This window comes from Varroa destructor, unplaced genomic scaffold (genome assembly GCF_002443255.2).
Source record: "Varroa destructor unplaced genomic scaffold, Vdes_3.0 BEIS01000007.1, whole genome shotgun sequence".
Lineage (NCBI taxonomy): Eukaryota > Metazoa > Arthropoda > Arachnida > Mesostigmata > Varroidae > Varroa > Varroa destructor.
The window spans coordinates 21,867,170-21,881,364 of NW_019211460.1; positions in this window are offsets into that span (position 1 = coordinate 21,867,170).

Genomic DNA, 14,195 nt, shown 5'->3' on the forward strand with positions numbered 1-14,195 from the left:
CGCTCGTCGCTTCCATCGCCGTTGCTGCGATTACCAGGCCGACATCAGCAGAACCGACAGTAGCGATTAGTTGTGAGGCCGTCTGCCAAAAAAGAAGGGAGCAGCACGCTAGCATCGGCAGCGCACGAATCGAGAAAAGGTCCCTTGGGTGGCAACGGCCCGGGGGCATAATCTGTTCGTCCAAGGAATTTGAGCATGAGCTGAGCGCATATTTATGTTCTGTTACTAGTCGTGCTGTCATTGCTTCGGTACCGCTACCCCAAGCAATAGTGGTCTCGCAGTTCTTGCTATCGCAGCTTCCATCCCCGTAACTATTAGCATTTTGCTGAACACTCGCGCGGTACGGACAACGGCTAGGTTCAACGACTATTGTTTTACACCAGCACTTTTCCTTCTGTTTTGTTTACGATTGCTTCTGTTGCTGATGCTTTCGTTTTGGCTAGTCTAATCTGATATGATTTTTCCGTTACCTTCGAGTAACGGCAGCAGCACGCAGCATTCAGCTTCCTTGCCCTTCTTCCATTTGCTCTCAACGCACTCCTCTCTTGATGCCACTGGCAGAGTGACCTTTCGCCTCGCTCTCGTTCTGTTTGTTTATAAATCGTTCCAGCTCCCACAGTGGTAATACGAGCGGCCGTAAGGGAACGTTCGAGTGTCAGTCGGCCGCTCACTGCCCCATCTTGGCCGTGCCCGCCTTCTCGCCCCTCTGTCGCCTGCTGTTCCTTAGCCCCGCTAGCTACGACAGCGCCGACTGAAAATCCTATTGCATTTCACGAGTCGATGCTCAAGTAAGGTGCCAAAGCCGCATAGCCGCTAGAAGAGCAGCGAGGACCGTCAGCAACAACGGCAACTGGAAGCTCCAGCAGCAGCATTACGACGGCCAAAATCACCGCGGACCGGCAGATAGATAGTTTTACCACAAACTAACAGCAACAACAGATATATTTACATGTTTCCTTATTATAACGGCAGCTGTAGAAAGAGAACAGGACGAACCTACAAACGGAGGTTCTAGGTAAGAGATGGGAATTGGTGAAGTGTAAGCATTGGTGATGGTCGACGCAGCCTTCGTAGTTCGGTAGCCGAAAATAGTGGCCGAGAGGTGGGCTTGAGAGAACCAAGTAAAAGCAAGCGAGGCCGAAGGTGCCGCTGTCGTCACGGGACTAGGTTCCCGTCGCCGCTCGTGACATGGCCGTGCTATCATCTGCGTCGTCCCCTCGAGCAATCCATTTGATCTCTCGTGCTTTCTTTATCTCGTTTCTTCTCGCGGTGTCCCCGATGACGTTCGTGGCTGGGATGCATGGATGAATGGGCATCGACCCGTATTTGGCTCATATTTTTTCGCCGTTCTTACCACTCTGCAGCAGTAGCAAGTAAAAGCTACGCTAATTCTAATGAAACCAAAAGGACTTGGTTTCTAAAATCTAACAACTAGCGTTAAGCTCGAACCTTCTGCTTGCGAAAGAGCTTCACCTACCTATGGCTTGATGCCTTCTTGATGAAAAAACAGCGCACAGTAGCACACAAATGTGGCGCATTTTTTTAAAAGTGAAAGGCGATAGGTATCGTGAGAAACAGAGCAAGGAAGTCATACAGTTTGTTAGCAAAGGAAAAAAAGAAGTATCGAAAAATGAATCTTGGCAAAACCATCATCAGCGACATTATTACTAGCCTCACCAAATCGGTATGATCGCAAACAACTACGACATTGACGCCCGCGCGTAAAAAGACCAAGGCTTAAGAAGATCGACTCTTCCCGGCAGCCCGTCTGCGCAGTTCAGCGTCACACTATCGCTCCGTGGAAATTCTAGAGGCTCCACTAAGGCGTCCGGTCGTGCTGTCGCAGTCGCAGTCGGCGCTGCTGTTGCCATCGGTTCTGTTTATAAGCAGTGTCACCGGTCCTACAACTAAAGCATACGGCAGCGAAACGACTAAACACTGACGAAGAAGACGACGGCCGATCTGATGAAGACCGAGCGATCAGGCTATGAAAACCTTCTCGAACTGTCTGTGATGCTCCTTCCGTATTGCCGTTGCTCTCTCGTTTCCCTCATTCGATTTTTCTTGTTCTTGAAGCCGTCGTTCATTCTTCTAATTCCTATCCTCACTAGCTAGCCTTCCATGCTTCCGTCCACTGCGCAAATGTATTGGAAGAAGGTGGCGGGCGGTCGATCGGGCACCGGTTTTCTAGGTGGGCGTTGGCGCCAATGGGGCGTCTCCGCTATCGCTTCCTCTGTTCGTTTTTATTCTCTTTCCTTGGCTTTGCTGGGTTCTTTCGAAGACGGAGTTTTGGCCTCGTCTGGCCTGCCGCCACTATCAGCGAACTAGGCGTCAGCAGGACGAAGGTGCTAGTACTGGTAGCCTGGCGTTAGTAGAGGATAGCTGATGAGGCAGGATCAGACGGATAAGGTCGGACGAAAAGGTTGCGGTGAGCGGGCAAAGCAGGATCGGGGAATCCTTCATTATTTCTAGTGCGGCTGCTGCTGCTGCTACCACCTTTGCCGCAGTTCTTTCTTCTTTATACCGCTTTCTATTTCGTTTGTTTCTCGTTCGCGCCCTTTGTGTCCCCGTTGTTTTCTCGGTCGGTACGTTGCCTTCGTCGGCGCTTGCTTTGCCGTGCCGGTGATGCGGATCGGACTAGCAGCGAGTTCGAGATTCGGAGAGTACTGGCGGACTCATTCATTGCCAAAACTGTAAAGCCGCCCTGCCTTTCCCCATTGCATCGTAGTATTTCAGTCGATGAAGCTGCTTGCAACGAAGGACGCGGCTAAAGTCAGTTCAGACACAGTACAAAGCAGTAGCAACGGTGGCGACACCAACACATCGAGCTATTCTGAAAGCGAAAGCGAAGTGCTGGTTGATTCACTAAGTTTTGTAATGTCCTGAATTCTTTCGCGCGTCACGAAGTATCGAGTCGGCTCCCACTCAAAGGCGAAGCAATACGACGGCAGCGAGTTATTTTGATCGGGGGTAGCCTGGACCAACGGAGAGCGTTAGTTTGATAAGCTCGGAAAAGTGCCCGCAATTAAGCTGATGATACTGTAACTGCGAGCGTGCATATCATTCCAGAAATAGCCTGGCTGGAACGGATTACAAAAACAGTAATAGCAAGAATAATGTTGCTGCCGTCGATACTAGCCACATTCAGAAAGATGCGTACTCAGTATAATTAGTTTGCATCTGTTGTTTTGTATCTACGAATTAAATCTTATAAGAAACCCACCACACTGTGATAAATACAGAAGCGATAAAGTTTTACGACGTGGCAAAATAGTAACTATCAATACGAACTTGTTGAAGCATATCCAGAAAATTTTTCTTCATCAGCTGTGAAAAGTCTCTTCGTCGCGCTGCTGTAACGGCACGAACTCATTATCTGCACCTTACCCTCTACTAGCCGGACTGATGGATGGCCTAATCTGCTAATCGCTAAAAAAAAAAGTCATCAACAACGTCGTCGCACGGTGAACTTGGCGATGTCGACTTTGTTATTACCGTTGTTGGTGGCGTCTGAATTCTCAGACATGGCCTATGGCTTCGTCTCATCCGCAATCGATCTGTCGATATGCGTGTGCACTGAAGCACACACAAGTTTGTGTATGATAGAAGTATTGTCAACGTACCGATAGGAGACCGGCGGGCGGGCAGAGTCTGTCGACCACTGTCGTCTACCCTGCCCAATCACAAGCACTGAGGTAGTCCATCGAATAAGTCCATAATTATACCAAACACATGGAAAAGCCATAATAAAATCACACTTCGAGGGGGAGAGGCGACACGCAAAAGCTACAACGGAGGTTGAGATAGATAGTAACAGATATGGCGATCAGCATGAGGCGACTAGCTCAGGCTCCATACACGTTCATATCAGTATGGGATAACAAAAGTATATTACGGGGAGTGTGGTTTCGATCAACGATTTCCTACCAAGCAGCGACTGAAGTCGTTGGAATTGTTTCGTAGGAGTAGGGAATAGGTGCAGCTATATTTTTACTGCTTTTTTTTGGTGTGCTGTTGTAGGTGAGGTGTACGTTTAAAATAGGCTAAAGAAAGCTTGTGGTTTTGCCTAAGATCGATTTTTTTTTGTTGTAATTCACACAAAAAAAATCACCTGACGGGGAAATCATCTCTGTGGGCACTAACTTGCTTAGAGCTGATCTTAAACACGATCTGTCTAAGGGGACATAAGCTAAACAAAGCGGAGGAATACGACTGGGAGAGAGGCATGTCATAGTGAGCACGTCTACGTAGCGTTGACTTCCATAGGTCGGGACAGGAAGTTCCATCGATCTGACATTAGCGGTCCAGCAGATTTCGAGCAGGTACAAAGGTATTCGAAAACCAACAAGCTTTCCTATCAGCTTTTCGGGGTAGGTTAATCAGTTGATTTGTGGATGCACAGCTTCATGTTGCTTCAACGGCGAAAACGACGAGAAATTTCGGAGCGAGTTTTTTAGCGAAAAGCAAATAAATTGTTTTTTTTTTTCTTTTTATGCACATATAAATGTTTTTCGCTGCTGACGCATGCTTGTTTGATTATTCAAGGGAGTAAGTTAAAACGTCAATCGAGAGACTTTAAGTTATCCCTCAACTGCTCGTGTTATCACTAAATCGTTTCTGTTGGCCCCCACATTCATTCAGTATGTGTTTGCCCTACTTTTCAACATTTTTCTTTCCATCGTGATGAGTCACGCTTACTCTTTGATAGAAGCTTCGAAACTTCCTTCCACCATTCTCTGTCGCGTTCTATCACTTCTTGTTACGAAATCTGGGAGCAGCCAGTTGCTATGACGACTTCCATTACTACCAGGCTAGTTTTTCCTCATAACTACTAGTCATCTAGCCTTGCGCTGCACTTTTTCAGTTGTTTTCTTCTGTGGCCCAGCTTCTGGTCCCCGGGCTTCCGGCCGCTACCTCAACGCAAGTTCCACTGCTCGTCTTTGTTGTTACCTTACACCCATTCTCACTTACTACCCCAATGGAAGCTTGCTTTCAACCGGTTGCTTTTTCTATCAGTAGCTGCCGCTGCCGCAGGCCGCTTCTGAAAGCTACAAGCTCAGACTGGCGTTGACTGACCGCTCATCACCGGCTGGCCGTCGACCGCTACTTGAACCTGTAGCAAAGTCGCTCTCGCTGTGCCCATACACTGCTGCTGTTGCAATCAACAGTGTTTCCCCTACCGCTGCTTCTGCTGTAGTAACCGTTACAGAAGCCTGAATTTTCCTTTCCCCATCGGTTTCCGGAAAAGACAATGGATGAACGGACCGATGGACAGACGTAACGAAAGCTTCCGATGGATGCGCTCAAACGGGTCGACGTGGATTCGAGTAAAGCAGCAAAGTGCGAAGCACGAATAACTAACACTTCTGGCGTGCAGGCAGATTGCTGCCGGCACCAGCGGCGAGCAGAGGTAGCGCACGCCTACAAATGAGGCGAGGGCCAATCATCGGTAATCATCAGTCGATTACAACGAGTAATTACAACTTCCTCCACTTTGTGCCCAGTCACCAGTAGACCCATTCACGTGCTAAGCCCAGTCTGACTCACTGTGTCCTTCTTTCAGAAGGCAAAGGCCGGTACTGACTGCCACTACCAGTTTCAGTGCTATACTATTACCGTGCTCGTTTTTCCAGGTCCATTTTCCTTACGCGGAAAGGGCCTAGGAAAAAATGCACAAGCAGACATGAGCCCGACTGTCGGCCGAGCAGGAATGAGAAGCAGCCTCGCCCAGCAATGATTGAGGAGAGTGTTGGGGAGCTTGGCCGCTCGATGAGTTTTGGGCTTCGAATCAGCCAGAAGCCCACCCCCAAGATAAGCAGCGAGTTCGAAAAAGGGGTAGCAACTGTAGCAATACCAAAGGGCATTGAGTAGGTGATGGGAGGGTAACCTACAATAGGCAACGGATGTCCTGGCTATATCAGCCGAAACTCAGTGCACTTGCAGGTGGTTAGTTTGCTTATTAGTTGACACGTTCGTTGGCTCAGTTGGAAAGCCTTTTTTACGAATACTAGTATGAGTTTATAATTTATTATAGGTTGTTGAGCGTAATCCACAATGCAGACTACTATTACTGGATTACGGTACTGAGAAGAAACTGAGTGCGAATTAATGGCGTTGGTTTATTATTACCAATGGAACTATCGAGTGAAACCGTAGCTCACTGTTTTCTTTTGCAGACAAGGCTAGTAAACATAGTTCTTATAGAATTTAATACAACCGTAATATTACAGTAATACGGTATTGATTGACATCAAAAACGTTACGGTTTAAATATTAACGCGAAAATGTTCAATCGCTGATCGCTACGAACCGATGAACCGCGCTCCGTAAACAAATTGTTGAGACATTGAAACTGGCTGCACGCTTATTGGCGATATCGGTACGTGCCGCATTGACATATTCACATCCAGACGAAGACGGAAACAAATTTATCAATTTTTTACTGCCTGTTTGCCTAGAAAGAAAGCCGCATGTGCCTCGTCAGGAGCATAACAAATGTCGTATTCCTGTTCTAGAAAAAATGAGCCTGTCGCACGACTCATACAAACGAGTCCGCATGCGAAGAAATTCATGTGAGACAGAAGGTCTGCACGAACGAACATCGAGAAGAAAAAACTAATAGCAGGCAAAGAAGCAAGCGTATATAGGTGTCTACACGCCTGTACGTGCGGCAGAATCAGGTCAGAATCAGAGGTTTACTTATATTCGTCTTTCAGTTGCACACATCGTTGTTGTTGTTGTTGTCGTCGTCGCCGTCACTCAATGAGGGCCCCAGGCGAACGCCGGGACGAAAGTATTCCCAGTAACAGGCAGTCAGAGTGCGTCTTCTACCAAAAGTCTGAGGATGGTAACGATATTGCTGCTACCGAGGGCGGTGGTCGTGTTCATGGTTAGAAGGCAGCGGGGTTGGTAGGCAACGAATGAACCAAGCATGGAAAGGTTTCTTGAGGGTCCCCAGGGAGTACGTAAGCAACAGCTTCCTCGCTTTTCTTTTTCACAACGAAAGTCAGCGAATGTTCTTACCCGTCTGCAGCATTTCCTTCGACTGCGCAAGAAAGCAACAGCGACAAGAACACCAACGGTAGAAGCAACGCGAGTTGTTTCTAAGTCGCGTCAAAAGTTCGCTCTCTCTCTGCAGTTCGCGCGGGGAGATTTCTGATCTGCGCAGAGCCTTACCCTACACCGCCATGCACTTTAGTCACCGAGTCGGCCAAAGCTATCTGATTGCTTCGCCATGATTTGTGAGATGGCTCTGCAGTGACTAAAGACAAGCACCAACAAGATCCGGCAAGCAGACAGGCACAACCCTCTTCACCTTTCGCGCTTGTCATACTTCACGGCTTCTTGCGAAAAATCGGGTACATGGAGTAAGTCCAGCCCAGGGGACGGGGGTGGCAGCAGCGATAGAAGCGACAGTACTTCTCTTGGTGTTTGCCTGCCCTAGTGGTTGGCTGTGCCTTGCTGAGTAATTTTCGGTGCGGGCTCGGTCGAAGAAAAACTAGGCCGAACACAAACTGACTTCTTCTATTCCCCTGATCAAGTCGACGGCCGGCCGATGGCAGAACATCGCCAAGACAACATGCAGTATTGCCGTAAAGGCACAGAGCAGGTTTTGCGCCTTCACGAGTTGCTCGTTCACTTCCGCTCGTCTGTCCGTTCATTTTTTTGCACCAGCTTTTTTACCTCTTCAAACAAACCTTCGAGAAAGGAACCGTTGTCCTACTTTTGGAAACGCATAGTACAAATGTCCTTCATACCACACTCGACCCGTACGCTATCGTTCAACTCATGGATTGTTGTCAAGCGTCAACTTTTGCTTTGACTTCATAGCACTCTGCTACGCTACTAAGGCAGATATGGTACTTTTCGTTCTTCATCCTCTGGCCCGTTCCTTTACATCCTCACACACGCATACACACAGATATGCGCAAACTGTTTCTCTTTATCGAGTTGTCTTCGTCTTTGAGCTGTGTCTGTATCATAGTAACGTCAATGTCCATGGGGATGATGGAAAATGTGCGATGCGACCCCAAGCGAGGTAGTGCCGCCTTCACGAAGCAGGTTTCTCTCTGTCTTCCCTTTTGAAAACGAGAAAGAAGTCGACGCATTGGCGATAGTAAGGGAAAGGAACAAGCGGCCAGTGGCAATGTGAAACGAGAGAGACGAGTAACAAGACAAGAACAGGCTTATTCTTGTACCTGTGAGCTGAGATCTACGGCGGAGTGGTTATGGTCATAGCGCAAAGACTGGTAGTAGCGTGAAGGGTCGTTCTGGTTCCTTCACTGCCTACTTTGCCCCCGAAGCCCTGAGCGACGACGATGATGGCCCTGAGCGGAAAGGTCAGCAGTGGCGGTACAAAGGGATCGCTCCTTCTACAGTTCATCTGCAAACCTTTTTTCTCTAACCACCCCCAAGTATAACAATCATAACCACGGTGCTACCGTTTTATGAGGACGCAACTGCAAGACCACCTATTACCAGTATGTGTACTAGCACCGCTACACATTTTCTTCGCCGCCGCTTTGCCCTATGCCGGTGAGCGCTCTATCCACTTATCCACTGCGCATTTGTCATCGTACATTTGGCGGTGCGTACCATCTTTTCGTTCCCCTCCTTTTAAACCGTGTGTACGCGTCTATAGCATCCGTGGGTAGGCTTGTACAGAATAGGTATCAAAATGGCAATCGTTTGACGCTGCTGCTCCCTTTCGCTAGTGCCGCAATATATCATTCGGAATCGTCTTGAAACTTGTTGTGCAGATGCATTTCTATATACTCGTATACATTATAGATTTCGCAGTGCTAGTATTGATGCTAGCGCTGGTGTCGACTTCGGCTAGGCGTCCTGTGTTGGGAGGCGTATCCTGTTGGGCTAATATCTTGTGGAAAAAAGCCATCGCTAGCACCATCTGGTTAGGCAATGCACCGGGATGTAGCTCGAATGAAAAAAAAACTGCATTGACGACATTACCGAAACCGACGAAGATACAAAAAACGAAAGCTGTAAAGTGAATAAGATACGACAGAGGGAAGGACTAAATTGAACCAACCATTGCAGCATTACTTCTGTTGTTCTTCATCGAAAGGGAAAGTTTGGCGGTGATGGCAGTGGCCTGTAAAGCAGTACAGAGAATACCATACTTAGAAGCAATATTGCTAGAGGCACGTGCTGTGCGGTTGGATTTTGAGAGTTCGTCACCGCGCCGTTGCCACCGCATTCGTCGCGCGCATTGACGACGCCCCTAGTGCTTGTTGTTACTGTTTTGGGGAACTTGTAGAAAGCAGCTACAGTGACAATAGCGGCGTCGCCGGGAGTTGTTTTCTAAGGAGCTGTGCGCTGAGGTCTGCGTAAGCGAAATGGGAGGGAAGAAAGCCGCCATGGAGGCAAAAAAAGAATCGGTGAAGGAAATCAATGCGTCCCTCGAGAAGTCGTCGCGCCGACCTAAACGCAATACGGACTGAACAGCAGCTAGGCAAACAGGCGCTACGGTCAGAGCAGCATGGAAAAGAATGGCAGTCCCCCGGCAAGTAACTAGACAGCAGCAAATTCGTCGGAAAAGCATGAGAGGGAAAATAGAAAATGACTTAATCAACAACTCCCCTGATGAAAGAACCGGTAGTTGGTAAGCCCCAATACGGCTTACCAGCTGTAGGGGCTGCAGGAACTCGACTGTTTCAAACCCCCTAACTCCGTTAGGTTTTGTGGAGCTAGGTCTCTGCTGCCTAACCCAGTTAACTGCTCTTAGCCCATAACGAAGGCGATCGAGAACGAAGTCGGATGTTGGGCAGAGCTACTTCAACGCGCGGACTTAAAGCCCGTTAGAGCTTGCTTCCAATGCCCTTTTCTATACTCAGTTTCCAAGGCTTCTATAGACGATCCCTCATATTTAATAACTGTCTGTCGGAAGCAGCAGGACAGAGACGACGAATGGGCGAGCGGTTGGTCGGTCGACCACGAGGTCCACTATTGAACCTGCCTTCCAGCTTACCTGGTCGAAGCTTGTTAGACTTAGTTTGGGTCTGTTGAACCACCCTAAGGTGGGCTCTTATGGCTTATGGCTCTATCCGCCGACCCCCTGCCTGGGCGACAGCGACGAAGGCAAGTAAGCGGGGCTTATGTATGTGGCAGCGGCCATTGAAACTACTGTGTTTGCATGTACAGCCAGGGGACGAAGCCCGTGGAGAGATACACCTGAAACGTAGTACACATCGCTGCCATAGCCAATGGTGAACAATGGTCGGTGACGGTGGTTGGGTCTTAGCTAGTAGCCATATACAAATGTGGACGGACTAGAAGGGTCGAATCGAACAGTAATCCATAGACTAAACTTTGGAGGCTGCCACCACTAACGTGGCTAGAAGTCAGGAGAACCAAACAACAGTTAGACAAGCAGACCACCAGGAGTGCCGCACTGAAACATATGGTGGACCGCAGGGGCATGCACCAGCCAGGGGTGTTAACATAAAATGAAGGACTGTGGGTGACTGGGTCATGGAGGTGAAAGCCAAAGTGAGAACATACTAACGTTGTTTCTAGTGGCTTGCACAGCTAGAGGCAATGTCGTTGAGTGCCTGATAGCGGGTCGTGGACAGCCAGGGTGGGTCACCGTGCCGTCCTTCCATAGTTGCTTTTTCAGTAGTGCGCTTGAGTCGTGCTTGGTTTTCCTAGCCGCCATCCTCGTTCTCGTTGTCGTTATCGTCGCAACAAAAGTTAAGCGAATGGAGATTTAGACGTTCATTGGTTTTCCTCACTATTGGCGAGCAAGCAATTGCCAAGATGGCGGGCTTACTTGGCAAATTGGTCAGTTTGTTTGCTTGTTGAATCGCAGCCTTCCTTATCCAAGAACCGTCACCTGGTATGCGTCTCGGGAACTGCTTGCGTGTACTTCTAAAAGTGCACGAGAGGGCGTGATCGCTCATATCCCTGTATGCCCCCACACATCCCCTGTATGGCAAGCTATTCCACTATTTGTTCTTCTCGGTTCAGCACAACGCGTCAGCTTTCCACTAACTGCCTTCATGCTGCTCGCCTCATCCAAACGAGTCGACCAATGACGACCGGCACTCATTCGCTTTTTTGTCAGTCTGCTTTTCACGATGAAACGCTGGTGCACCGATACTGCGACTGTTTCCTATTCCTAAGAATAACTAGTACTAGGCAGCGGCGCAGCGACCAAGTGAGGTCCTTTCTGGCACGGCATTAAGATCGCTCCATTGGATAGGCTTTATCCAACCTTACCAGCAGCCCGATTCTCGCAACTGTTTCCGGCATTTTCCGAACAGACATCACCAACTCTCTTGATAACTACACTCTGATGAGGTCGCAAATAACCAACAGGCGTCATACTTATGGATATGAAGGTTTCGACTGCAATAGGATCCTAATGGCAAACTAGACTAGATGAAGTGGATAGAACGAACGAGTCGATCGAATCTATGCAGATCTTTATAGTAGCATAGCTGGAAAGCGACGTCATCATAAGAAAAATATATACGAAGTCTTTTGAAATATGAGTCTATTTGGTAGAGAACATACAGTCACAAGGAGTGCGTCTGAAGTGCGCCCACTTTACAAGAAATTCGGTCGAGGTTTATTGGCGGGTAGGGAATGCCATCAGGGTATGAGAGATATACAGGAGCGTATATCATTACATCAGCAGTGCGTTTTATAACCCGAGATAAATCAATGATCCTGTCGAACTTCGCTGACCTACCGCGCACTGCTCAAGCAATCTTGAAACGAATTTTCTTCCTAGACCCAACCGCGCTATCGGTTAAAATGCCTGGGTATGTATGAAATTCGTTTGAATGGCTTTTTGAGCACTCAGGATACGACGTCGATTTATGGCACCAATCCCAATCTCTTCTTACCTAACAGCGATTAGCACGACTAAACAATGTATGCGTCGGATAAAGATCTAATACAACTACTGAAAAACGACTTAATAATAAAGAATATAGACGGCTTGCTTCGTTCAGGTGACCTTTTGTGCTTTCAGAAAAACTACGATACTGAGAAAAGGTGTTTGCGATGTCCAAGATAAAACTGATCGGCTCTATTGTGCCCCAAACAAACCCATTTTAGTAAAAAATATTGGGTGATACTGAATAAAGCTTTTATTGCATCTACTTACAATGGTGTTCGTTTTTTGCGGAGATATATTGAATGCTATAATTTCAAATCATATACGGTCATAGCACGATGCACAAATTTTTTGCTTATTCTAACATATGTCTGTATCCACACATACACACGGCGGTGCTACCTAATATGAAAACATCACAAACTCGCACAAATATCACCGGACTTCATCTACACTTCAATACACAGCTGAGCTTATTGCCGACAAACAGAGGAATAACGGATGTTTTTTTACAATATTTGTACCCCGATCTGTCAGTAGGGCAGGGCTAGACAAGAGGGCAGGACAATAGGATCATGTGCGTTAAAGTCATAAGCGATATCGTCAGAGCGCAGGCCACCCATTACCAAGAGGAGCATTGTGGTGGCTAAGTAACTAGGCACCTCGGACGCTGTGATTGCGGTAGCAACGCGAACCTCCGCTGTCCCTATTGAAGTTTGTAGACGATTAAGCGAGATGCGTGTTAGTTGTCCTGGTACTATATTTGTCCGTCGACTCGCAGTTGCGTGCTAGGTTAGTTCTAGGCGAGCGACGTTGTCACCGAACAAGGTAGGCCATCTTCATTTTTTAAGGCTGCAGCTACATCGCGAAAGTCAAGTTGGACAGCACGGTGCAGCTTATGGCAGTTATATATATGTATATATATATATATATACACCATAGTTTACTCGTACAGTAACTTCCAATCGGCTCTTTTCGCAAACAGACATTGCCGGTGCCGTTAATGCGGTTGTTGTAATTGGTGCTAGTGGTTGTATTAGTGTTGACGACGCTGTTGTGATCAATCTATGTAGTGGGTGGCAATACAGTGGTAAAGCTGGCGCGAAAATAACCGAGCTTGCTTCTCCCCTTACTTGCACGACCATAATCGTCCCACGACCCTTTTTCCTAAGTAGCCATTAAAGTTGAGCTATTCATGTCTCTCCTTCCTCTCCGAGCCGGAGGTAGCTATGCGTACACCTTGCGGACCAATGATGATGAATATAATGATGGAAGCAAAAAGAAGACCAAGCTAACGGCATCTAGCACCTAGGCAAGCATTCGAAGTACACGTACCAACTAAGCCCTGGTGACCATCGCGGCTGCGGCAACAGCGTATTTCCGCAATGTTCCCGTATTGTTCCCGTACAGTCCTGGTCATAGACGAACCTGCGCGGCTTATGACCCAGGATGGGACGACCATTGACCAAATGAGAAAACAACACTATGGCCTCACTACATAACGATCACATAGCGTAGTCGCAGGCATCCGTTTGCGGCTGTGTGTGTATGTACGTGCTGCGGTGAGTCCGGATCGTATAGCTAGTACATGGCGCCCGCGAATAGCGGACCTCCCTCGCTGCTACCTAACTATCGTTCTCCATGCGGTACCCATGTGTACATGTAAATATATGCATACATGGTCATGGCTCACTCATATGAACGGACTTCGTCTGTGTGTGCATTTGTGCATTAACTTAGAGTGAAAACGAAAGCGGCAACTAAAGAAGAGTAGGGAAATCTCTGAGCAGAACATAGAGCGGTCGCGCTTTAAGTTATGTTGAACAACCAGGCGTTAACTAACGTAAAGAACAACATACTAGCAAAAGGGCTCATGCGCGTTTAACGTTACGCGGCATCCCTTTCCTTCTAGTCTCGCCCCTTTCACCACCGGAAAGCCCAAGGCGATATAGGTGGGAAACTTGAAAGTTACTGCACGTAGTAGTTTTAGACAGCGGCTAGCGACTGCGGATACGGGGCAACTCCGGCCGTCGGGGGTCATCCATGGGTCCCGCATGGGACTCAAGCAAACAAGCCATTTGGACGGGCTGCTGCTAGTGATGTCTGCTTGTGAGTCTTAAACGAGAGGATGCTGGGCTGAAGATAATGTGGGAGATGGACGATGCAGAGAAAGCAGGCTGTTCCTGAGCCACGAAGAGAACCAAGAACAAAGCAATCAAGGAAACAGCAGTCGCAGAAGAAATTTCGCTGGTACTGTGATGTAAGCAACTTCTCGCTACTAAACTGACGACCGGCTAGCCTGCCTGCTTATGTTTCATGTCAGCATAGCAGA